The sequence below is a fragment of the Nyctereutes procyonoides genome, unplaced genomic scaffold (genome assembly GCF_905146905.1).
Source record: "Nyctereutes procyonoides isolate TBG_1078 unplaced genomic scaffold, NYPRO_anot_genome, whole genome shotgun sequence".
In the NCBI taxonomy this organism is placed as follows: domain Eukaryota; kingdom Metazoa; phylum Chordata; class Mammalia; order Carnivora; family Canidae; genus Nyctereutes; species Nyctereutes procyonoides.
Window position 1 is genome coordinate 11,126,330 of NW_026575125.1, and position 24,896 is coordinate 11,151,225.

General features: G+C 39.3%; 1 pseudogene; it reads left to right on the top strand.

The window, feature by feature from the left end:
• The first annotated feature begins 911 nt into the window (after positions 1-911).
• LOC129518840 (small EDRK-rich factor 2-like) lies at positions 912-1,111 on the top strand (annotated as a pseudogene).
• The last annotated feature ends 23,785 nt before the right edge of the window (positions 1,112-24,896 follow it).

Sequence of the window (24,896 nt, forward strand, 5' to 3'; positions counted from 1 at the left end):
TCAGCTGCTCCTGAAATCCTGCCCCACAGAAACTGAGACTATATATGCTTGCTACTTAAAACCAGGAAGTCTGGGGAGTAATTTATTACACAGTAAATGATGACTAATACAATAGGAAACTGTCTACCCACTACCCTGCCCAATTAGCCTCTCTTTCATGAGACACAATAGTCAAGAATAGTTCCCTCATTTAAGAAGCAAATCCCCCTCTTTCGTCGAAGAGTAAGAAGACAGTTCAGAAATGACAGCTCATCATCTATTAATGAAATGCTTCAGTATCTATGTGAATTCAATCTGTCAAACAGGACTTGTTAGGGAAGTCAGAAGGCATTTTTTGTTGTTCTTGCTTACTGAAGTTGGCAACAGCAGCTTCAACATAACAAAGCCTGACAGCTAGATGCAGCCTGAAAATGCTGATGATAGGCAAGTGATATCTGCTAGAAATATAAAGTCCTGCGGTTCCTCCAGCCAAGATGGGAATGACAAATGCGCATTAGACTACTGAGATCTGCCAGGGTCCACTCTACTGCTGGAGGAATAGAAAGACGTTTAAAAATGATTTACACATTATTAAACATGTAGCTGGAGAGAAGGGAGGAAACGAAGCAAAGGATCTTAAGAGCCGTGGTTCTCAACTAGGGGCGATTTTGTCACCAACCTCCTTCCCCAGCAGACATGTGGCAATGGCTGGAGACATTTTTGGTTATCAAAATGGGTAGTGGAAGCTACTGGCATCTAGTGAGTAGAGACCAGGGATGTTGCTCAGCATCTTCCAGTGCACATGACAAAGAATGATCTGACCCAAGATGTCATCAGTGCTGAAGTTGAGAAATCCTGCTTAGTAAGAAAAATATACAACTGGACAGAATGAGGGGATGCAACAGAGGCAGGCTGGAGCCTCTGCTGTCGCCATGACCCACAGAAAGTGCAAGCTCACTCGCTAGAAGAATATGAAAACACAGAGCGACTGGGTTAAGGGAAGGTGCTGAGATGACAGGCTTTCTGCTGTTGCCCGCAAGCAGAGAGCCCCATCATCTCTACCCCCAGGGACTCGGAGATCATGCAGTAGAAGCAGAAAAAGGCAAAACAGAAGAAGGAGGAACCCAAGTAGCTTTGTGGCTTCGTGTCCAATCCTTTTGCCCTTTGCTTGTGTTCCCGGAGCCAGTGCCACCATGCTTGAGTTTTCTCTACAGTGTTCACAGGTCCCAGCATCATCGATGCCATTCTCTGTGCCCTGAGTCTGCGGCAGGTCCCTTTTGTGCTTCCTTCCCCAGGGAGCCAGTCTCCTTTTTTTTGGGGGGGGGGTGACAGTTACTTCTTCCCAGTGTTTTTTTTCCTGTGGGGCTCACCTCAAAGTATTAAAAGTAGCTTTGTAATTTAAAAGAGAGAGAGAGAAATAGGCAATCTTCAAATTATGACAGGGTTACATCCTGATAAACCCTAATAAGGTGAAAATATCATACGGTAAAAATGCATTTACTACACCTTACCTACTGAACATCTTAGCTTAGCCTCGCCCACCTTAAATGTGGTCAGAACACATTAGGCTACAGTTAGGCAAAATCATCTTGACACAAGGCCTCTTTTATAATAAAGTATTGACTATATCATGTAATTCAGTGAATATTGTGCTGAATGAGAAAAACAAAATGGTTGTAGGAGGACAGAATGGTTGTCAGTGTATCAGTTGTTTGCCTTCATGATCACGTGGCTGGCTGGGAACTGTAGCTCTCTGCCCTGCTCAGCATCACAAGAGAGGATTGTACCACATATTACTGGCCTGGGAAAAGATCCAAATTCAAAATTCCAAGTAAAGCTTGTGTATCACTTGCACACTAACATAGCGTTTAAAATTGCAAGTCAACCGTCATAAGTCAGAGACCATCTGAATTCTTTGTTATACTGACAAATCAGATTGCTCTAACACTCTGGTATTCAGAACATTTCTTTTTTTAAATAATAAATTTATTTTTTATTGGTGTTCAATTTGCCAACATACAGAATTACACCCAGTGCTTATCCCGTCAAGTGCCCCCCTCAGTGTCTGTCACCCATTCACCCCCACCCCCCGCCCTCCTCCCCTTCCACCACCCCTAGTTCGTTTCCCAGAGTTAGGAGTCTTTATGTTCTGTCTCCCTTTCTGATATTTCCTACCCATTTCTTCTCCTTTCCCTTCTATTCCCTTTCACTATTATTTATATTCCCCAAATGAATGAGACCATATAATGTTTGTCCTTCTCCGATTGACTCATTTCACTCAGCATAATACCCTCCAGTTCCATCCACGTTGAAGCAAATGGTGGGTATTTGTCATTTCTAATGACTGAGGAATATTCCATTGTATACATAAACCACATCTTCTTTATCCATTCATCTTTTGATGGACACCGAGGCTCCTTCCACAGTTTGGCTATTGTGGACATTGCTGCTAGAAACATCGGGGTGCAGGTGTCCCGGCGTTTCATTGCATCTGCATCTTTGGGGTAAATCCCCAGCAGTGCAATTGCTGGGTCATAGGGCAGGTCTATTTTTAACTCTTTGAGGAACCTCCACACAGTTTTCCAGAGTGGCTGCACCAGTTCCCATTCCCACCAACAGTGTAAGAGGGTTCCCTTTTCTCCACATCCTCTCCAACATTTGTGGTTTCCTGCCTTGTTAATTTTCCCCATTCTCACTGGTGTGAGGTGGTATCTCATTGTGGTTTTGATTTTCAGAACATTTCTACTTTGAAAACACTTAATACACTGATCCATTCTATACTATCATTCCATATTCATTCATATATTCATACTTCATTCAATAAATTTTTATTGAGTGATTCACTGTGCCAGGTACTTTGCGAAAGACTGTGTATAAGAAATTCATTCAGCCATTAAATAAATTTGTAAGCACCTGGAAGTGATATGGAGGAGGAATGAGATGTATGTCCTTCCCTCAAATAAAAATAAAATTTTGAGTTAATAATGAATGCAAATAGGAAAAAAAAGACAGGAAAAAATAAAGCAAAACCCTGCTGATTTAGATCAAAGCTTTGTATAATTCTAATAAAGGGTCATTTTCTTCAGGCAAACATTTAAAGACCAGTTGTCACAACACCATAGGACAGGTGAAGGATGCATGGGCTAATGTGTGAAACTAGCTGGTCATGTGTGTTTTCATTGACAAACCTCCATTTGTCTTAAATCTTATACAGTATATAATAATTTATGAAGGGGTTAAAAAAGTATGAAAAACAGGAATCAAATGAAACCAAAAACATCAGTGATGGTTGAAGAACTAGCCCTAGGATATATCCATGTCTTACGCAAAAACTTCAGCTCAGAAGAAAACATGAACAAGCATTTACTCTTAGCAGAAGTGGGGATCTGTGAAGGCTCTGAACATGCTTCTTATGAATGGTGAAGTATCATAATAGTGCTATTCAAATCAGAATATAGGAGGACCTAGAAGTCACAAAAGCGGTTTAAAAGGCAAGGAAGGCAAAGGTGTAGTCCTAAAGCAGTTTGGCTAACATGCAGGATGCAGAAAGGAACAGAATAAGATACCGGTAGAAAGGCCATAAGTGAAATTTAGAGGATACCCAATGCTCAATAAGATGCTCACATCTAAACAAAGGCATGGAGGGAGGGAGAAAAAAGTGAAAACAACTTTTATACTGTTCAGTACTACTTCAATTAGAATTATTTTTATATCACCTCACACCTGCTAGAATGATTGTTACCAAAAAGATAATAAATGTTGGTGAGGATATAAAGAAAAGGGAAAGCTTGTACAGTGATGCTGGGAATGAAAACTGGTGCAGCTACTATGAAAAACATTAGGAAAGTTCCTCAATAGAACTACCATATGATCTAGCCACCTCACTTCTGGGTATATATCCAAAGGAAACAAAATAAGTATATTGGGGAGATATGTACACTCCCATGTTCTTCACAGCATTATTTACAACAGCCAAGATACAAAAACAACCTAAGTGTCTACTGACAGATGAATAAATAAAGAAAATGTGTTATATATACACAATGGAATATTACCTATCCATAAAAATAAGGAAATGCTGCCACTTGTGACAAGATGGATGAATGTGGAGGGTATCATGCTAAGTGAAATATGCCAGACAGAAAGAGAAATACTGTATATTATCACTTGTATGTGAACTCCACAAAAGTCAAACTCATGGAAACAGAAATAGAATAGTACTTTCCAGCAGCTAAAGGGTGGGAGAAATAAGGAGATGTTGGTCAAAGGGTACAAACTTTCAGTTATAAGATGAATAAGGTCTGAGAATCTAAGTAAAGCCTGGTAACTATACTTAATAATGTTGGATTGTATACTTGAACTTTGCTACGAGATTAGATCTTTTTTAAGGTTTTATTTATTTATTTGAGAGAGAGTATAGAAGTGGAGGGGGAAGCAGAGGGAGAAGCAAGCTCCCTAATGAACAGGGAGCCCATCTTGGGGCTCGATCCCAGGACACTGAGATCATGACCTGAGCCAAAGGCAGATGCTTAACCAACTGAGCCACCCAGGTGCCCAGAAAATAGATCTTCAGTGTTCCCACCATAAACACAAACATTAAAATGGTAACTATGTGAAGTGATGGATGTGTTCATTAACTTGATTATGATAATTATTTCATAATGTATACATATAGTAAATCATTACATTGTATATCCTAAATATATATAATTTTGTCAATTATACCTTAATTAAACTGGAGGGGCACTATCTTTACAAAATGTGATTCTTAGTGCTCATAACCAGCAAGAGTGTGATTCTAGTTAGAGATACCTGAAGCAGGACATCCATGTCACTAGAACACTCTATAGATATCAGCCTTTTTCTTTCTTGCTATGTTCTCCATGAAACAAAACCATCCTTGCTTACAGGTCTAGGCTAAAAACCTCACAGTTCTACAATGAAATTCCCAATTCAAAGAGATCCCAGGGAAAGAGTCTAACTGGATCAGCCTGTGTCACCTATCTGTATGTTGAACCAACTACCAGGATGTGATGAGGTTCTTTGTTTAATGGCCCTCAACCAAGTTATATGATTAGACTGAGAAAAGAGCAACTACCCCAAAGAAAGAAGACAAAAATGACTGGACAAAACAATCAATGCCTACAACCTAAAGGTACCAAAATAGTAGAATGGTTATATAAATTAGGGTATTTCAATATGAAAGACTATTAAGTAGCCATTAAAAGTTCTGTATTATATTTCATAAATTCAGTGAGATTCCAACAAATGCCAATATTTTTGTCTAGAACTAGGAAAGCTAATTGTAAAATTAAATAATAAAATAGGCAAGAATAGTTAGGCAAACATCTGAAAAATAATAAAAGCAATGAAGAATAAGCCCTACTGAATATTAAAATATATTTATAATGGCACAATAATTTAAAGCTATGGAACTAGTGTACAACTAGAAATGCTAATGTAACAGAATACCCTAGAAATATAGGATAGAAATACACATGGGAATTAGCATATAATAGAAGGGGCATTTCAAACCTGTTGGGTAAAATTGACTTTTTAAGAAATGTAGAGATGATTGGATAGCCCCATGGAAAAAGAAGTTGGTACTACACTTTACATTGTGCAGCAAAATCGACTCTAAATGGATCAATGATTTAAAGGTAAAATTTTGAAGTATTATAAGTACTAGAAGAAAAAAATGGGCAAATTTCTTTATAACCTGGTAGTGGTGAAAACTTTCCTGTGATTCATGGAAAGTATATAACTCAAAAGAAAAGTACAAATGTTCTAATACATATTTTTTTCTATCTTTTCACAGGTAGCTAAGGCTCAGATTCCTAAAGCTCTGGCCATGTCCCTTTATTGTCTATAAACTAGGACATTTCCTTTTAAGGCCCTTTTCTATTTCCACTCTGTAATTTCCATTCCTCTAACCCAATCTTTTTATTTTGGTACCATTTGGTGTAAGTTTCCATAATCTGTTTCAAATGTTTTGAAGGAGGGTACATATGGGAAAATAAAGAAATTAATGAATGAGAAAGAAAGAAGAGTATGCAAAGCTGGGAAGAATCAGAACAAAAAAAGGGAGAAAGCATACTAACTATAGAGGTTGATATAAGCCATAAATTTTCATTACCCATTAGAATCTGAGGTTCCTAGAAGCCAAGGCATGAAGGGAAAAATAAGGTCACAAATATCTGGCTTTCATTAAAGACAGTGAATATAAATTCCTCCAAGGACATACAGCATTTTACTGGCACGGTATTCTCAAAGAAATTGAAATCTTAAGAGAATAACAATGCCCAACTCTGATGGTTAAGTGCAAACTGTTATTTAACACTAATTAAAATGTAACTCTCTTTTCTACACCTGCAGATTTTCCTACTGATAATCCTTCCCCTGCCCTCCTTACTCTACCTTTCAATACAATCCATGTTTGGCCAGTCAGCGTGGGGCAGGGGAACCTCAGAAGAACCAGACTAAGTCAGAAGATGATGTTGGGCAGACACTTGGGAATCCTGGTGCTGATAGGAAGCAGCATGAAAAAGGAGATACCTATTCCAGACCAGCTCAGTGGGTTAGAAAAGAGTTCAACTTGTAGACACATCCTAAGCTCTGGGAATCACTTCTTATAGCATAGTGAAGTCTCAGCTTGAGCTTCTATGGAGCCACCAAAGGGAACTGAGTGTGTCTGGGAACGTCTGTGGGTTCAACGGGTTCAACCTGCCAGAAATCTCCCCAACTCTAATGGAGTATTCCTGGTCACAATCATTAAAAACTCCATAAAGCTCCATAGAGAGGATGACAGAGAAAAGAGAGGTTGTCCATCCACTCCATACCAGCTCTCCAAGCAAGAGCAGCACTACACAGCAGACAGGTCATTAGTGCCCATAAACTTAGGAGAATGCAGAGCCTGAGCCCAGCACACCTGCTGGGGATCATCAGGAGAAGGGGAATACAATTGGTGATTTGTTTCCAGGCACATTTTATATGCCCTGGTAGCTCTCAAAACCACTGGGATGGTGAGGAGATAGGGAGGTGTCAAGGGTTCTGAGGTTGCAGGAAAAGTGGAAATGAGAAAAAGAGGGGTTCTCACATCCTCATGATGTGAGAAGTGGCACACCATCCTCTTGGATGTTGAGTCTTCCCAGAGGGCTTTTCAGTTCATCAACAATGATAAAAGCAAGTATATGAGACCGATCCTAGGGAAAATGCCTACTTCCTTCAAGTTATTAAAAACATCTGCTGGACATCTGGCCAGGATGGTTGGGAGGGCTACTGGAGAAAAGCACCAGGCCAGTTCAAATCTTGGCTCTGTCAAGAACAAGCAATAAAATGCTGAACTTGTGCCTGTAACTCTCTGGGCCTAAGTTCTTGTAAAATAAGAACGTTGAACTAGACCAGTCATTCACAAAGAATATTGAACAGAAAGCTCCAGTCTATGGATTGCCTAAACTTAGAAGGGACCTGTGAAGACCAGCCAAGAGGGCCGCTGGGAAATAAGATGCATGTCTGTTTCATGTACAGAGACTCCGTATCTGTTTTTATTCAAGGGAAAACTTGGCTGCTAAAATAAAGTTTCACAACTACTTAACCAAACTAAAATAGTTATTCATAAGAAAAAAAATCAAAGTAAATCTGTGAGGACTGACCAATATTAGCAAGAGAGGTGGATGTTTACCTTGTAGGTGTGCAGCTCTGAACAGAGTACGGATTCTGGGCAAATGAAGTTTGCTAATACAAAAGGTGAAGACCTGTCATCTAGGCCACATTGTGTGGGGTTTTAGGTCATCAAAGGGATGAAATTGATGGAACAGACTGGAAGAAGAAGCAGAAAGACGGACCAAAGATAGAAGGACTACTGGCTATCCATGTGAGGTGGGCTCAGAGTAACTGGAAGGTGCCCAGAGGGAAATAGGTCAGACAACACTGGCTTTGCTGATCTCTATGGGTATTTCTGCTTTACCACATACCAAGAATGGGTGGTTTCAGGACCTCTGTAGGCACCACTGAATCTAAAAGCAGGTTTAAAAAATAAAACCAATCAATCATTATAATGCTGAAACACTTAAAGGTTTACAAACCCAAATCCTGAAGATTCAAAAGCCTCTCTCTCTCTCTCTCTCTCTCTCTCTCTCTCTCTCTCTCTCTCTCTCTTTTTACTAGATTACTGGTTTATTATAAAAGGATATATAACTCCGGAACAGCAGGTGAAAGAGATGCAGAGGGCAAGGTATGAGGGGAAAGGGCCCAGAGCTTCCATGTCCTCTCTGAGCGCACCATTCTTCCTGCACCTTCACGTGTTCACCAACCCAGAAGCTCCTCAACAGCTTCCCTCTCTCTTTTTTAATTGGAGTATAACTGACAAACGATATATTATTTTCAGGGGTACCACACAATGATTCCACATTTATATACATTTCAAAATGCTCACCATCAGTGTAGTTACCACCTGTCACCATACCAAGTTCCTACAATATTATTGACTAAATTCTCTGTGCTTTACTATATTTAAGTAAAGTGACTTATTTATTTTATAGCTGGAATTTTGTACCTCTTGAATAAAGCTCTGTCGTAGTGTAAATGAGGTGATTTTTCTCACAGATCTACTTGTGAGGGTACCTGCTGAGAGACTTCCAGTGAGCTTGAAAATAGCCAATTATTTTTCTAAGATGGAAAAGTAACGTCTTCCTATCAGTTCAAATTCCTGAGATTATGATTTGCAATACTCGATATTTTTTCAATTCTATCTGCTCCTAATACAGATATAAATATTCAGCGTTGAAAACTGAATTCAGGGGATAATTACTAGATTAGTATAGTCACAATTATAGTAATTTGATGATTTCAATTAGGCTGGCTTTCTCTTTGACAAGGATGACAAATTGAAATCAGAACCCATAGGTCTTATAAAGATAAGATTACTGGACATTTTATATGGAAATACTGGCTCCTAAATATGCTTCATTAGCATCATATTCCCAAAACAATGTTAATCTTTCCTTTTAAATAAGAGATTGGCACATCCTATCTTGTCCAATAACATTCATTCTATTCCTCTCATCCCAAATAAAATGTTACATGGAAAACAATCAATTGGGGCACCCAGATGGCTCAGTGCTTAAGAGTCTGCCTTTGGCTCAGGTCATGATCCCAGGGTCCCATGATCGAATCCTGCTTCAGGCTCCTCTCAGGGAGCCTGCTTCTCCCTCTGCCTATGTCTCTGCTTCTCTCTCTGTGTCTCTCATGAATAAACAAAATCTTTAAAAAAGAAAACAATCAATCATTACCTAATATCATAATCTTTCAATGGCTGCTTTCCTTTGAGCAAGGCAGTCTGCATTCAGATCCTGATTCTTTCAGAGACTTGAGATAAGACATATGTGAGACATCTATCTGGGTCTCTGAGCTGCTCAAAGCATGGCTCCTCAAGTTCTTGCATTTGGAGCATGTGAGATTCATCCCTTTCACCTTGCGATCGTCCAAAACAAAGTAAAAAAATGCATAAAAATTATATTATTTAAAAAGGGGGGGGCGCCTGGGTGGCTCAATTGGTTAAGCTTCTGCCTTTGGCTCAGGTCATGATCCCAGGGTCCTGGAATTAAGCCCAGCATCAGGGTCCCTGCTCAGCAGGGAGTCTTTTTCTCCCTCTCCCTCTTCTTCTCTCTCCATTCCTGCTCTCTCACTCTCTCATTATCTCTCTCAAATTAATAAGTAAAAAAATCTTTTTTAAAAAAGGGAGAAAGGAGCATTTAAAAGATGCTGCTAAGACATAAACAGACATTTCTCCAAAGAATACATACAAATGGCCAACAGACATATGAAAAATGTTCCACATCACTTGGCATCAGGGAAATACAAATCAAAACCACAATGAGATACCATCTCACACCTGTTAGAATGGCTAAAATTAACAACTCAGGAAACATCAGGTGTTGGTGAGGATATGGAGAAAGGGGAACCCTCAGGCTGTTGGTGGGAATGCAAACTGGAGTAGTCATTATGGAAAACAGTATGGAGGCTCCTCAAAAAGTTAAAAATTGAGCTACCCTATGACCCAACAATTGCACTACTAGGTATTTATCCAAAGGATAGAAATATAGTGATTCAAAAGGGCACAAGCATCCCAATGTTTATAGCAGCAATGTCCATAATAGCCAAACTAATGGAAAGAGCCCAGATGAATGGATAAAGAAGATGTGGTATATATGCACAGTGGAATATTACTCAGCCATAAAAAGAATGAAATCTTACCATTTGCAATGACATGGATGGAACTAGAGGTTATTATGCTAAGCAAAATAAGTCAGAGAAAGACAAACACTGTATGATTTCACTCATATGTAGAATTTAAGAAACAAAACAGATGAACATAGGGGAAGGGAAGGAAAAATAAAATAATATGAGAACAGAGAGGGAGACAAACCATAAGAGACTCTTAACTCTAGGGAACAAACAGAGGGTTTCTGGAGGGGCAGTGGGTGGGGGGATGGGGTAACTAAGTGATGGGCATTAAGGAGGGCACTTGAAGTAATGAGCATTGGGTGTTGTAATGCAACTGATGAATCACTGAATTCTACCTGTGAAACAAATAATGCAGTATATGCTAATTAAATGGAATTTAGATAAAAAATTTTTAAAGATGTTGCTGTTAACCTACATGGTTTCCAAGATTGAAATCAATTCTGCACAGGCTCCTAGGAATTTATTTAAACCACTGGTCTCAGGCAGCCCTGGTGGTGCAGTGGTTTAGCGCTGCCTGCAGCCCAGGGCATGATCCTGGAGGCCCAGGATCGAGTCCCACGTCAGGCTCCCTACATGGAGCCTGCTTCTCCCTCTGCCTGTGTCTTTGTCTCTATGAATAAATAAATAAAATCTTTAAAAAAATAAATAAACCACTGGTCTCAACCAGGAGTGATTCTGCTCCCTAGGGGATATTTGGCAATGTCTGGAGATACTTTTTGTTCTCACAACTTGGGGAAATACTAGTAGGATATATTGGGTAGAGGTTAAGAATGTTGCTAAACATCCTACAATGCACAAGACAGCATCCCATTACAAAGAATTACCGAATCCAAAATGTCAGTGGAGGTTGAAAACTCCTGCTTAACCCAACCAGGGCAGGATGCATCATTTGTAATGGTTCTTGACTATACTAAATAGAGAAGCTCATAATTCATTCCATTGTGTCATACAATAGGGACTAATTCTAGACTATGGCCAGGAGAGCAAAGGACTGCTAGAGACAAATAAAGTGGGATGATTTCAAATTTGACATGTATGGAAGACCTATCTTGGACTAGTTTCCCAGGTATCTTCTTTAATTTGCAGAATAATCAATCCTGAGGTATGTAGAACTATGCTCACTTAAAAAATCACAATCTAGGGGCACCTGGGTGGCTCAGTCAGTTACGTGTTCAACTCTTGGTTTCATTTCAGGTCATGATCTTAGAGTCATGGGATCAAGCCCTGTGTTGGTCTCACACTGGGCATGGAGCCTGCTTGGGATTCTCCCGCTCCCTCTCCCCCTCCTCTGCGTGCTCTCTCTCTCTCAAAAAAAAAAAAAAAGTAAAGAAGCACAATCTAAGTGACTAAGAAGTTTAGACATATGACTAAGGTCCCTTGGTATGGGAGGAAGCCAGGATTCACTCCCAGGGCTCTCCCTTTCCAATGGTATTTGGAAGTGGAAGGTGATACATACCACACAGCAAGCATATGCTAGAGAAAATAATGTGATAGGAATTAAGACTCTCTTACCGCTTCTATACACCCTTTGGTGTGCCTCTGCTTGTAACATCTTGTACCTATGACTTTGTTCCAAAGTTTCCCTTAGATGCCTACAGCTAGTGTGCCCACATGCCCTTGAGCAGCCCTCAGCCAATAACTCAGGGCCATGAGTGTATAGAAGTCTAGGTCCTGTTCCTCAAGGCAACACAAGGTCTGAGCAGTGACTGCCACTCCAGAGTTCCCCTGTGGGATCAGGCTGAAGGACACTTGAAGGACCTCACCTGCAATCACACTCTTTTTTTTTTTTTAAGATTTCTTTTTTTTTATTTTTATTTATTTATGATAGTCACAGAGAGAGAGAGAGGCAGAGACACAGGCAGAGGGAGAAGCAGGCTCCATGCAGGGAGCCCGATGTGGGATTCGATCCCGGGTCTCCAGGATCGCGCCCTGGGCCAAAGGCAGGCGCCAAACCGCTGCGCCACCCAGGAATTCCTGCAATCACACTCTTACCTATCCTGCTTACTCTACTCCCTCATCATTTTCTCTTGAGAACACTTCCTTAAGAAATCATTTGCACATAAAGCCTCGTCTCCAAGTCTGCTTCTGGGCAACCTAATGCAAAAGAGGAGGTAACTTGGAGGCTAGGGAGCTTGGAGATGCTTCTCATAGTAAGAGGACATCTAACTGGATGATAGTGGAAGATATGGTCAGAGAGATAGACTGTACCCAGGATGAGTCTAACTCAGGAATTTGGATGTAGCCCATGAGCAACAGAAAACTATTAACAATTTTTCCAGTAAGGGAGAGCATTCCACATAAAATAGAATTGGTTACATGAATAAACCTTAGTTGATACTAAATGTAAATTATTGGACATTTTCCAAGTACATTACTAAATAATGGGGAACTTGCAAGTACAGCACAATGCAATAAAGGGAAATGAAAAATTCTTAGGTGGTGATTACTTTCTGTGGACAAAGGGGCTTCATGCTATAGAAATACATGAATAGATCAAATGACTTTGAACTGTGATTACGGCCAACCATAAAATGGAAGCTTGCTTCCCTGTGGCCTGGGACCACTTATTTTACAAAATGAAACACTTGTCTTTATAACAAGGTAATTTCATTTCTAATATGAAATGAGAACTACTTAGTATCTTGGAAAATTATGGACATCTTTTGTTTGTTATTAAATAGTTTCTATCTGCCTACTATGTGTCAAGTACTAAATAGATTAAGAAGTAAATGTTAAAGTTAAATATTGAAATAGTTTTTGGATTTTTAAACTCTATATTCTTTTTTAAAAAAAAGATTTTATTTATTTATTAGAGAGAGAGAGACAGGCAGAGGGAGAAGCAGGCTCCATGCAGGGAGACCAACGCAGGACTTGATCCCAGGTCTCCAGGATCAGACCCTGGGCTGAAGGTGGCTCTAAGCCGCTGAGCCACCAGGGCTGCCCATTAAACTCTATATTCTGTAGATGTAACTGGAAGAGGGTTTCCTACAACATTACCTCTTAGTCTGAGGCCTAAAAACTAAGTTTTATTAATAATAATTAGGTAGAAGAATATCTGCTAAGCTTTTTAAGTGTCTAAAATATTCTGAAAGAAAAATAAAATTCTGAAAGAAATTATTTTAATGTAATACAGAAGGTTAGAGTTTAGTCTATACTTGATATATAATGTTATAATTTGATTTTAATGTGACACTTATTGCATAGATCATGGGTAAGCAAACTTTCACTGTAAGGAGTCAGTAATAATTTTAGGCTTTGTAGGCCAGACAGTTTCTGTCACAATTACTCAACCTTGCATTGAAGTACAAAAGCAGCCACAGATAATATATAAACTATTAGGCATAGCTATGTCTCAATAAAGCTTCATAGATACTGACATTTGATTTTCATATAATTCTCATGTATCACAAAATATTCCTTTGATTTTTTTCAACCAGTTAAAAATGTGAAAATAATTCTTAGCTCACTAGTGGGCTATATAAAAACAGGTAGTAGGGTAGATTTGGTCCAAGAATCTGGTGTCCCAATATTTAGTTTCCCCAAAGCAGGGCTGAGGCAAGAGCTTGGGATGCAAGTAGTTTATTTGGGAGGTACCCCCAAGAAGCAGAGGCAAAGGAACATGAAGAGAGGGAGGAAGGGAAAGAGGGAGAGGGGAGGAGAAGGGAGGGAGGGAGCAGGAGTGGGAGAGAGGGAGAGAGAGAGAGAGGGAGAGAGAGAGAGAGAGAGAGAGAGAGAGAGAGAGAGAGACCCTACAAAGAATGTGTTATTGTGTTGGTTACTGAGGGCAGCTGGGCTCTATCCCATGGGGGAACCTCAAGAAACTGGTAGAACATGCCTCAGAAATGTTCCTCTGAAAAATGGGAGACTTGGGTCATTACCTACTGACTATAGTCTCTTGATTTTTAAGTTGCCCTACCTGTGTGTCAGTAAAGCTCTGAGGCAGAAAAGTGAAGAAGTGGTACAAGCACTCGTGATGGGATGCTGCTCGTCAGCCTGGGAACTTGCCACCAGAGTGGCATATACTATCATAGGTGGGTTGAGGGAATATACAGGAATAAAAAGTGTTTGCTAAGGTGATAATAACCTTTATTTCTGGGTTATTTCTCTGGGAGCCTAAAATCACAAACATGAGGGTACTAACATTCTAAAAGCTAGGTCACTCACAGGCTGTAAAGTTAAAAACCCAGAAGAAAGCCAACATCTTGGGGCCCCTATTCATTTAGTTACATATCAGGAAAGGAATGTTGGTCATGGAGAAAGCAAACTCCTGAAATAAAAAAATTCAGCTGTAGGTAGGTCTAAGTAGAGGAATGCAGAATGTTTCTGAGCAGTTCCAGAGTGTAGGATGAATCTGCAGGTTTTTAGAGGAGTTTGCCAGCAGGGGAGAGGAGACCATTCATGCACCAAAGGATGAGCCCCAACAACTCATTCTGGGAAGAAAGGCAATAAGGTAGCATGTTGGCCTGCAGCACCGATCCTTCACTCAGGATTCACTTCAACAAAATGAGGAGAACCACCACTGTCTGAAACTGAGCAGTGATGGGGAGGAGCCCACCAGGAACAAGAAATCACTCTCAGTGGGAGCCATCACAGAAACTCAATGGGAAATGCATAGTACACAACTACTGTTTTGTCTGCCCAGAATTTATTTGCCTTTCTGGTAAAACAATACTCATCAAGTCCCTAGATATTCTCTTGGGATATCCCATCAATTACTCTTGAACAGTGTTCATTGGGCATTTCTCACTGGCTGTCACTCCTTATTATTGCATTGGAACCTACAACTATGGTCAGTGTATCTCAATTCTCTGGCCCCTGATTGATTCATAAATAATATGTGACCCAGTTGAACTACTGAGAGGTAATTAGCCTTTTTCTAGGGCTCCTGGGGGGGAGGGGACAGTGCCCATTCCTCCTAGCCCTAAATCTGAGAGGATATAGAATATGCTGAGGCTAGGGCCAGCATGTGAGGATTCAAACTGAAAACCTCAGGGAATGCAGAACCAGGAGATGGTAAGAAGCTAAACTCTGAATCTACTCTTGTTGACCCGGCTGACATAGTACATAAAGTGCTTCTCAGACTTTAAGGTGCATATAGATCTTGGGGATCTTGTTAAAACACAAGTCTAATTCAGCATCATCTAGGATGGAGCCTGAGATGCTGCATTTCTATCAAGCTTCTAGGGGATGTCCATGCTGCTGGTTTGCAGACCATACTCTGAGTAGCAAGGATGGAAAATGCACTGAATCTATGTCCATAATCTGACACAGGAACCCAGGGGTTCAGACTGGGCAGGGCTGAAACAGCTAATTAAACTGGATAGCTACTCCTGATAGTAGTATAGAACTTAAAGCATGAACAAAAACCTCATATGCTTAAATTTCTACCTCGAGGCACAGATTAAAATCAAAGATTTTCTATAACATGATTTTTAAGTAATGTTCTCTCTTACAGCAGTAGTAATAAAATACCCAAAAATCTAACTCAGACTTTGAGTCTGACCCAATCCAAGTTTGCTTGCTGAATTGTAGTATCAGATGGATTCATAGCTCTACCAGGTCTCTGATGTGAGTGAAGGCAGTGACCTGGGAAGAGTACAATTCCAGCAATTTGAATGGCAATATCTGGAACACTTTGAGGAACACCCTAAATTTGCAGCCCCTTATGATGTGCTTCTCATTGGATCTCCTATGTCTCCAGAGTAGTTCTCCTGCCTTTGCTTAGAGAAACTCTTTATTTCTTGCCCTGAGTGTGTGCCCTTGCAGAAAAAAGCCATACTGTGTGCCCCACCAGTCACTGCCGCTCAGCCAATAACCATAATTATATTCTAGCATTCCTTGGGAGGAGAGTTGAGCATGGAACCAAACTAGGGAAGAGAAGGCTTTATATAATAGAAGATCTTTAGGAATTTGTTGAGCTATAAGAGCAAAAACCAGAGGGATATTTGTGGGAAGAGATCTTGAGGATTTTGAACCCAGAGGGAAGAGTATATAAAGGAAGAATAAAAAAGAATATAATTCACAACAAAATACATATTTTGGTATGGAAATGCTGGAGTGTAACTACAGGAGAAGATATCTGGGAGTGGTTGGATACTGGCCCCTATTACCATAAATGCAATAGCTACAAATGCCAGTAAATGCAGATGTGTTAGGTTAGCAATACATGTCTATATTACTATTAGATTTCTATTTTGCTATATAATAAATTACCACAAGCTTAGTAGCTTTTAAAAACAACACAAATGCATTGTCTTATAATTCTGGAAGTCAGAAGGCTGAAATCAGTCTCACTGGGCCAAGATGAAGATGTCAGCAAGGTTGCATACATTTCTGAAAGTTCTAGGGGGGAATTCATTTCTCTGCCTTTTCAGCTGCCAGAGGCTGACTGCATTCCTCAGCTCATGGCCCCTTTCTTCATCTTCAAAGTCAGCAATCCTATCCCTGCGATCTCTGCTTCTGTTATCTCATCTCCTTCTTGGACTTTCCTGCTCCCCTCTTCCCTCATCAAGACCTTTGTGATTACACTGGGCCCACCAAGGTAATCCAAGATAATCACTCTATTTCAAAATCCTTCCTTTAATCCCATCTGCAAAGTTCCTTTTGCCATGTAAAGCAACATATTCACAGGCTCGGGGATTAGGAGTATCATCACTGTTGGGTTTTCCATTTCTTAAATAGTATATCCAGACTAGAGTGCCCATTTTTCTGAGCCTTTTGGTTCTTGCTTACACCATCTGCTATGGCAATTCTGCCATTATTACTTGACTTGGTGCAGACCATTGTTTTCTTGAAGCTTCTGAGAGCTATCATAATTGTGTGTCAGCACGGGCTCTTTGCATCCTTCTCAGAATGTCAAATCCTACATCATAGGACAGTGTTCCCAAATCAATACACTCTCTTTGATCCAACTTTGGCTCACTCTCCCTTGATCCAGTACCTCAAGACTCAGTACCATAGCTCTCTTCTGGATCTTAATAGCGTATGTTGGCTAGATTCTGCAGCAACTTTGGGATATAGTCCCCTTCCTCTCTCAGAAGGCCAGCACTTCTCTGGCAGGGTTATGTTGTGACATGACCCTAGTTGATCTCCTATTTGGCTGCAGGAGATAAAAGTATTCTATCCCACTTTTCCACCCTTGAAATATCTGTTTTTTGTGCTTTCTTTCTCTTGAAAGTCTAATAATCCCAGGGCTATGGTATGCCAGAGGCTGTCCATATTTCACTACCCCCTAGTGATGGGGCCCTGATTGCCAGCTAACTAGTGGGTTAGAGTGAGCTTCCTCCCATCACTCCTGACACCAAATCTCTCATGTGTAGGAGTGTTCTTGGGAATATCTGTAAGGGTATGAGGAAAGCAGGTTTGGGCACAGAGAGAAATGAACTACAATGTTTTTGCAACAATGGCCCTCAGCTGAGCCCAAGTGAAGAGCTCTGAAGCTGAACTGCCCTTTAAATTGTCCTGCTTGAAGCAAGGGATTCAGATCTTTCCATTACTGCATCAGCTAGTCACTGCAGCTGTGCTTGGGGAAGGGGTGTGACCCTTGTGAGGTGGCTTCCTTTGGCCCAGGGAAACTCCCAAAAAGGGATTACCATGAACTATCAGCTACCAGAAGCCAGCTGGTGGGGGAATGAGGCTTCAGTCCTGAAGGGAAAACAGGGCAGCACCTATGACAAGGGCTATGGTAAAAAAGTTTTTAAAAGCCTTGCCCCAGAAGCTCTGATATGCTGAGATGGCTTTTCCTGACCTCAGGGAGCTGTGGCATCTTGGACCTATCATATAAAAGTGACGGGGTCTGGTCCTTCTCCTTATTATTAGTTGCAAAGAATGGAACCTGACAAATCAAAGAACCTCCCCAACAGAAGATAAACTATTTTCAAACTCATATTTGTTTGAATTCCTGTTTCACTCATTCTCTTTGGCCTTATGGCAAGGAAAAGGAGCTGAGGATAAATGTACCTCAAAAAAGCCTTTCCATGTCTCTGATAAAAAAGTGAAAAGGAAGAACCTCATAATTAGTAGGCAGAAAGCAGACAGGTAAAACTGCCCAAGAAGTGGCAATATAACCTCTTAGTTGGCCTCCACTGGTATTAAGAAGTTCATTTCCATCTGAGAACACCATGGAATCAGCCTTGCCCTGGCTGCCACTTCCCTAGTAGCAAGCTCTCCAAGTGTGTGACACCAGAAGGATTTGTCCAGAATCCAATGATAATATATTTCATAGACCATAGATTTAGAGCCCAATGAGTTGGATGATGTGAAATGTCACAATGCATAAATGTCCCTGTGAGGAAAACAGGTCAAAGGCAAAATGGGGATTATAACTCCAAGGAGAGGTAACTAACATGGCCTCAGTCACTACATGGTGAATTTCTTGGCAGAACATCCCTCACCTAGGCTGGGGGATCCATCAGGAGGAACCAGGGAAATAATATCAGCATCTAAAATATTCTCTCATTAGTGCCCTTTAGGACTCCTTCAGTTCATATTGTGCTGATGAAAAGTCATTTAAAACATATGTACACCCATGTTCATGACATTATTCACAATAGCTAAAATATGGAATCAATCCACATGTCCATTAATGGATGAATGGATAAATAAAATGTGGTCTATACCTACAATGGAATATTATTCAGCCTTTAAAAGGAAGGAAATTCTACTATATGCTACAACATGGATGAACCTTGAGGACATTATAGTAAGTAAAATAAGCCAGTCACAAAAAAAAAAAGTACTGGATGATTCCACTTTTATAAGGTACTTAGCATAGTCAAAGTCAGAAAGACAGAGAGTAGAATGGTGGTTTCCAGGGGCTGGGAGGAGGGGAGAATGGGGAGTTATTGTTTAGTGGATATAAAGTTTCAGTTTCATAAAATTAAAACAGTTACAAGGATGGATGGTGGTGATGATTATACAATATGAATGTATTTGATACCACTGAACCATGCACTTAGAAATGGTTAAGGTGATAAACTTTAAGTGTATCTTACTACAATTTTAAACATGTTTAAAGAATATATGAAACAAAGAAAATGAAGAAAAAGAAAAAGTAGACTTAAATCTATAAATTAAAAAGTAAAAGTTAATTTGCTCATTTTAAAGTTTTTGTTAGAAACCTACCCAGTATCAACAACAGAAAGAAAAAATAAATAAATGAAACAGATGAGACTTTAAATGAGGAAACCCAGAGTAAGATAGGGGGAAACTAAACAACAAAATAAAAATCATAATAATTAAAAACCCATTTAAAGAAAAATGGAAAATTAATAAATGAGAGATGAAAAAACTGAGATCCAGTGAGAAATACAATAGAAACAGGAGTTGAGGGAGGTACAGTTAAAGTAAAACGTCAAACTTTTTGGTTAAAAGGTGAGGTTAAGAATTAGCAGAAAGAAAGGAAGAAACTCTGGCTAGATTGTGTCAGAGGTGAAGTCCCAGGTGAAGTCTGAGGTAGAGTCAAGGGACTGGAGCTGCATCTGGCTGCAGCAGCGGGAATATGTCTCAGGGACTGAGATCCCAGGAAGCCTGTATTGGGAGCCCAGGCAGGAAAACAGACACCAGGCCAAGTGGTTTAATGGGAATGATTTAATCTAGTGTTGATTAAACTTGTTGTCAGTGGACTGAAAAGACAAAAGGAGTAACCTGCAGCAGCAGCAACCCACCTCTACGTAAGAGGTTTGGGTGATTGGAACTGAGGGGTTTGGAGAGGGAGTGCCATGGGCCTGGGCTGTGGGGGAGGGAACAGGCACTGCCCATCTGGTCCTGGTATCTCTGAGGGGTAGCTCTGGGTGTGGCAAGTACTGAAACCAACTGCCACTTGTCAGAGTGAAGAGCCAGTGCTGTGGTGATCCTGAGCGACAGGAACAGAAGTGGACAGGAAGGAACAAGGCCCTTCTCCATCCAACCTGGAAGTCTCCCTCTAGTGCCCCCTCCCGGTAGAGACCAACAGGGTATCAGCTCGCAAAGGTTTGCAAAGTCCCTTCCCCAGCATGACAAAGCATAGTGCTGTCCAGTCTGGTTGTCACTAGCCACAAGTGGATATTTAAGTGTAAATTTAAACATATGAAAATTAAATGAAATTTAAAATTCAGTTCCTCAGTTGCACTACCTATACTTGGAGTGCACAAAGGCTAAATGAAGCTAGTAGATACCATGTAGGACAACACAAGTATAGGGGATGGTGAGGCCCTAAATCCCATTAGAAGGAAAACAAATCATCTTGGCAAGTTTCACCCCTCTGTTATGTCTGCAGACCCAGAGAAACCATCCCTACCTCAGCAAAGGTGATCTTTCTTTAAACAAATAATAGTATTATGCCATTATAAAAAGGACTTTTCTTCAATATGATGAAGATGGTGGCAGTGGGTGGTAGCAGCAGTGGCAATATTTTATTCAGCATTTATGTTTAGAGTCAGGTCCTGTGCAAAGCATTTTGATTTCAGTATTTCATTTAATACTACAACACTATAAGCTAAGTACTTTTCTTGATCCCAGCTCATAGATGTAGAACCTGAAATTTAGAGTGGGTAAGGAACTTTTCAAAGCCACACAGTTTATACAGAGCCCTTAACTTAACCTCTTGGATATATTGTCTCAGGCTGTCAAAGGGGAGTGACACTTCAGACAGGAAGAAGATTTTATTTGCATGCCATTGTTCAGCAGAACATTATTTTTCTCAGAAAGAATGAATTTGGACCAAAAAAACTAACAATAATGGTACTTAATAACATAAGGAATTATGACACTGAAAGTAATTTTGGTTTAATAAAATTCCCTCCCAGCAGACTTGCAACAATCCAAGAGGGAGAAGTAAAGTTTCTTTCTGATTTTACGATGAGTCATCACACTCCATCAGATTCAATGTTTAGAAATACCTTGGAATGAGTTCTTCAACTTTTGGCTTATGATGTTTGCAACACGATTGCTTAATTTATGATTAGAGAATAGAGCTCTGGGATCCCTGGGTGGCGCAGCGGTTTGGCACCTGCATTTGGCCTAGGGCGCGATCCTGGAGACCCGGAATCGAATCCCACATCGGGCTCCCGGTGCATGGAGCAGGCTTTTCCCTCTGCCTGTGTCTCTGCCTCTCTCTCTCTCTCTGTGACTATCATAAGTAAATAAAAATTAAAAAAAAAGAGAATAGAGCTCTTTGTGTCCTCATTTTCTATAGCATTCACAGTGCAGCTATCTAAGCTATGCTCATCAGAGGCAACATGGTCAAGACATGGTTGGGACAATCATTAGCTTTGTGATAATGGAATAGTTACAAAATTCTTCTAAGCCTCACTTTCCTTACCTTATAGGGATTTTGTAAAAGTTAAATTAGATCATGGATATATGTAAACAATCTAGAACATTCTTTGATATGTATAATTATACTATTATTAATAGATTTTAGGTGGCCCCAAAGCAAAGAGAGAATTATTTCTTATCTTTTAATCATGTATACATTCATTTGTTCACTCAGAAAATGTTTGTTGAATGTCTACTCTGTGCCAGGCACTATTCTAGGTTCTTAGGATATTTTACTAACACACCAGACAAAAATTTGTGCCATTATAGAAACACAACCAATTACTGTATATTAATTTTATATCCTACAACTTTACTAAATTTATTTATTACTTCTAATAGTTTTTTTGTGGTCTTTAGCATTTTCTATGTATAGTATCATATCATCTGCAAATAGTGATAGTTTATGTCTTCCTTAACATTTTGGATGCCTTTTATTTAATTTTCTTGTCTGCTTCCTCTGGCTAGATCTTCTTGATCTATGTTGAATAAAAGTGATGAGAGTGGACATCCTTCTCTTGTTTCTGATTTTAGGGAAAAAGCTCTCAGTTTTTCACCACTGAGTATGATGTTAGCTGTGGGTTTTTCATATATGGTCTTTATTATGTTGAGTTATGTTCCTTCTAAACCATTTTGTTGAGAAGTTTTATCATGAATGAATATTGAATACTGTCAAATAATTTTTCTGAATCTATTGAGATGATCATACAATTTTTAACCTTCATTTTGTTAATATACTGCAGTTCTATATACTAATAATGGAGTAGCATAAAGAGAAATTAAGAAAGTAATGCAATTTACAATTACATCAAAAAGAATAAAATGCCTAGCAATAAACTTAACCAAGGAAGTGAAAGACCTACACTCTGAAACTATAAAACTATAAAACACTGATAAAAGATATGAAAGATGACACAAACAAATGGAAAGACATACATACTCATGGATTAGAAGAATTTATATATATTAAAATGCCCATACTACCCAAATCAATTTTAAAAGGCCAATGCAATTTGTATCAAAATACCAATAATATTTTTCACAGCACTTAAACAAATCATCCTAAAATTTGTAATGAACCACAAAAGACCCCAAATAGCCAAAACAATCTTCAGAAAGAAGAACAAAGCTGCAGGTATCACAATCCTAGATTTCAAGATGTACTACAAAGCTATAATAATCACAACAGAATGATATTGGCACAAAAAAGAGACACATATAGATCAATGAAACAAAACAGAAAGCCCAGAAATAAACTTAGCTTATATAGTCAATTAATCTATGACAAAGGAGGCAAGAATATGCAATGGAGAAAAGACAGTCTCTTCAATAAATAGTGTTGGGAAAACTGGACAGCTGTATCAAAGAATGAAACTGGACCACTTTCTTACACCATACACAAAAATAAACTCAAAATGGATTAAAGACCTAAACGTGACACCTGAAACCATAAAACTCCTAGAAGAAAACATAGATAGTAATCTCTTGGACATTGGCCACAGCAACATTTTTCTAGATATGTCTCTTCTGGCAAAGGAAACAAAAGCAAAAATAAACTATTGAGACTACACCAAAATAAGATGATTTTGCACAGTAAAGAAAACCAAACAAAAGGAAAAGGCAACCTACTGAATGGGAGAAGATATTTGCAAATGATATATCCAATAAGGAATTAATATCCACAATCTATAAAGACCTTATACAACCCAACACCAAAAAAACAAATAATCCAATTAAGAAAATGGGCATATGACCCGAATTGCTATTTTTCCAAAGACATCCAGATGGCCAAAACAGACACATGAAAAGATGCTCAATGTCACTCATCAGCAAGGAAATGCAAATCAAAACCACAATGAGATATCACCTGTCAGAATGGCTAAAATAAAAAACATAAGAAATAAGAATGTTGGTGAGGTTGTGGAGAAAAAGAAACCCTAGTGCACTACTGGTGGGAATGTAAATCGGTGCAGCCATTGTGGAAAAAACATTATGGAAGTTCCCTCCAAAATTAAAAATAGAAAAAAAAACAGATATACCATATGATCAGTAATTCCAATACTGGGTACTTGCCCTAAGAAAATGAAAATACTAATGTGAAAAACTGTATGTATCTCTATGTTTATGGCAGCATTATTTACAATGGCCAAGATACGGAAGCAACCCAAACGTCCATTGATAGATGAATGAAAAAAGATATGGTATGTATGTGTGGTATGTATGTGTGTGTGTGTGTGTGTGTGTGTGTGTATACACACACACGCACGCACAATGTAGTATTACCCAGCCATAAAAAGAATGAGAACTGGCCATTTGCAACAACGTGGATAGACCAAGAGAGTATCATGCTAAGGTGAAGTCAGAGAAAGACAAAACCCATGATTTCACTTATATCTGGCACCTAAAAAACAAAACAAATGTACAAACTAAAAAAGCAGAAACAGACCCATGAATACAGAGAACAAACTGGTGGTTGCCAGAGGGAAGGCGGATGGGAGGATCAGCAAAATGGGTGAAGGGGAGTGGGAGGTACAGGCTTCCAGTTATGGAATGAATAAGTCATAAGGAGGAAAGGTACAGTGTAGGGAATATAGTCAGTAGTATTGTAATAGCATTTTACAGTAACAGATGGTAGCTACACTTGTTGTGAGCATAGTGCAAAATATAAAGTTGTAGATTCACTATGCTGTATATCTGAAACTAATGCAATATTTTGTGTCAATTAACTTCAGTAAAAAAAAAAAAACTTGTGCCATTATAGAGCTAACACTATGTCTCTCTAGCACCCATTCTGTGAAAGACATTAACCCCATTTGTCACAATACAAATAACAATTTTCTCTGTCTTTAAGTTTATATTCCATTACCTTAAAAGCTTATAAAACACTCTCTGAAAGGAATGACATTTATTAACATATTAAGTATTCCTGGCAACAGGAATTAAGTGTGTAGTAGGGGAAAATGCTAACTTAGACATCAGAAAATCTAGGTTCTAGCCTTATCTCTGCTTTTAACTTCTTATATTATCAATTATACTCCCTAAGCTTCAATTTTGTCACCTGCCAACATGGGAGTAGGGTCTCAAAGGTATTTTCAGCAATAAAGTTCTATTTCCTGTCTACTATAATCACACTAGCAAGACAGGCCGTGTTTATGGAGACTAGAAAAATATACTTTTTTATAGTTAATATCATAACCATAGGCACTACTATCATGTACAACTTGAATTGATATGCAACCTTATAGGGTATTAGTTTTTCTACTGAAGATAAAAAAAAAAAAAAAAACAGCTGTTTGGAGTGTCTCAGAAGCAGAGTCCGACGAGATAAGGAGATAATCTCAGCAGAATGGTGGTAATTTGTTTGAGAGGGAAATCCC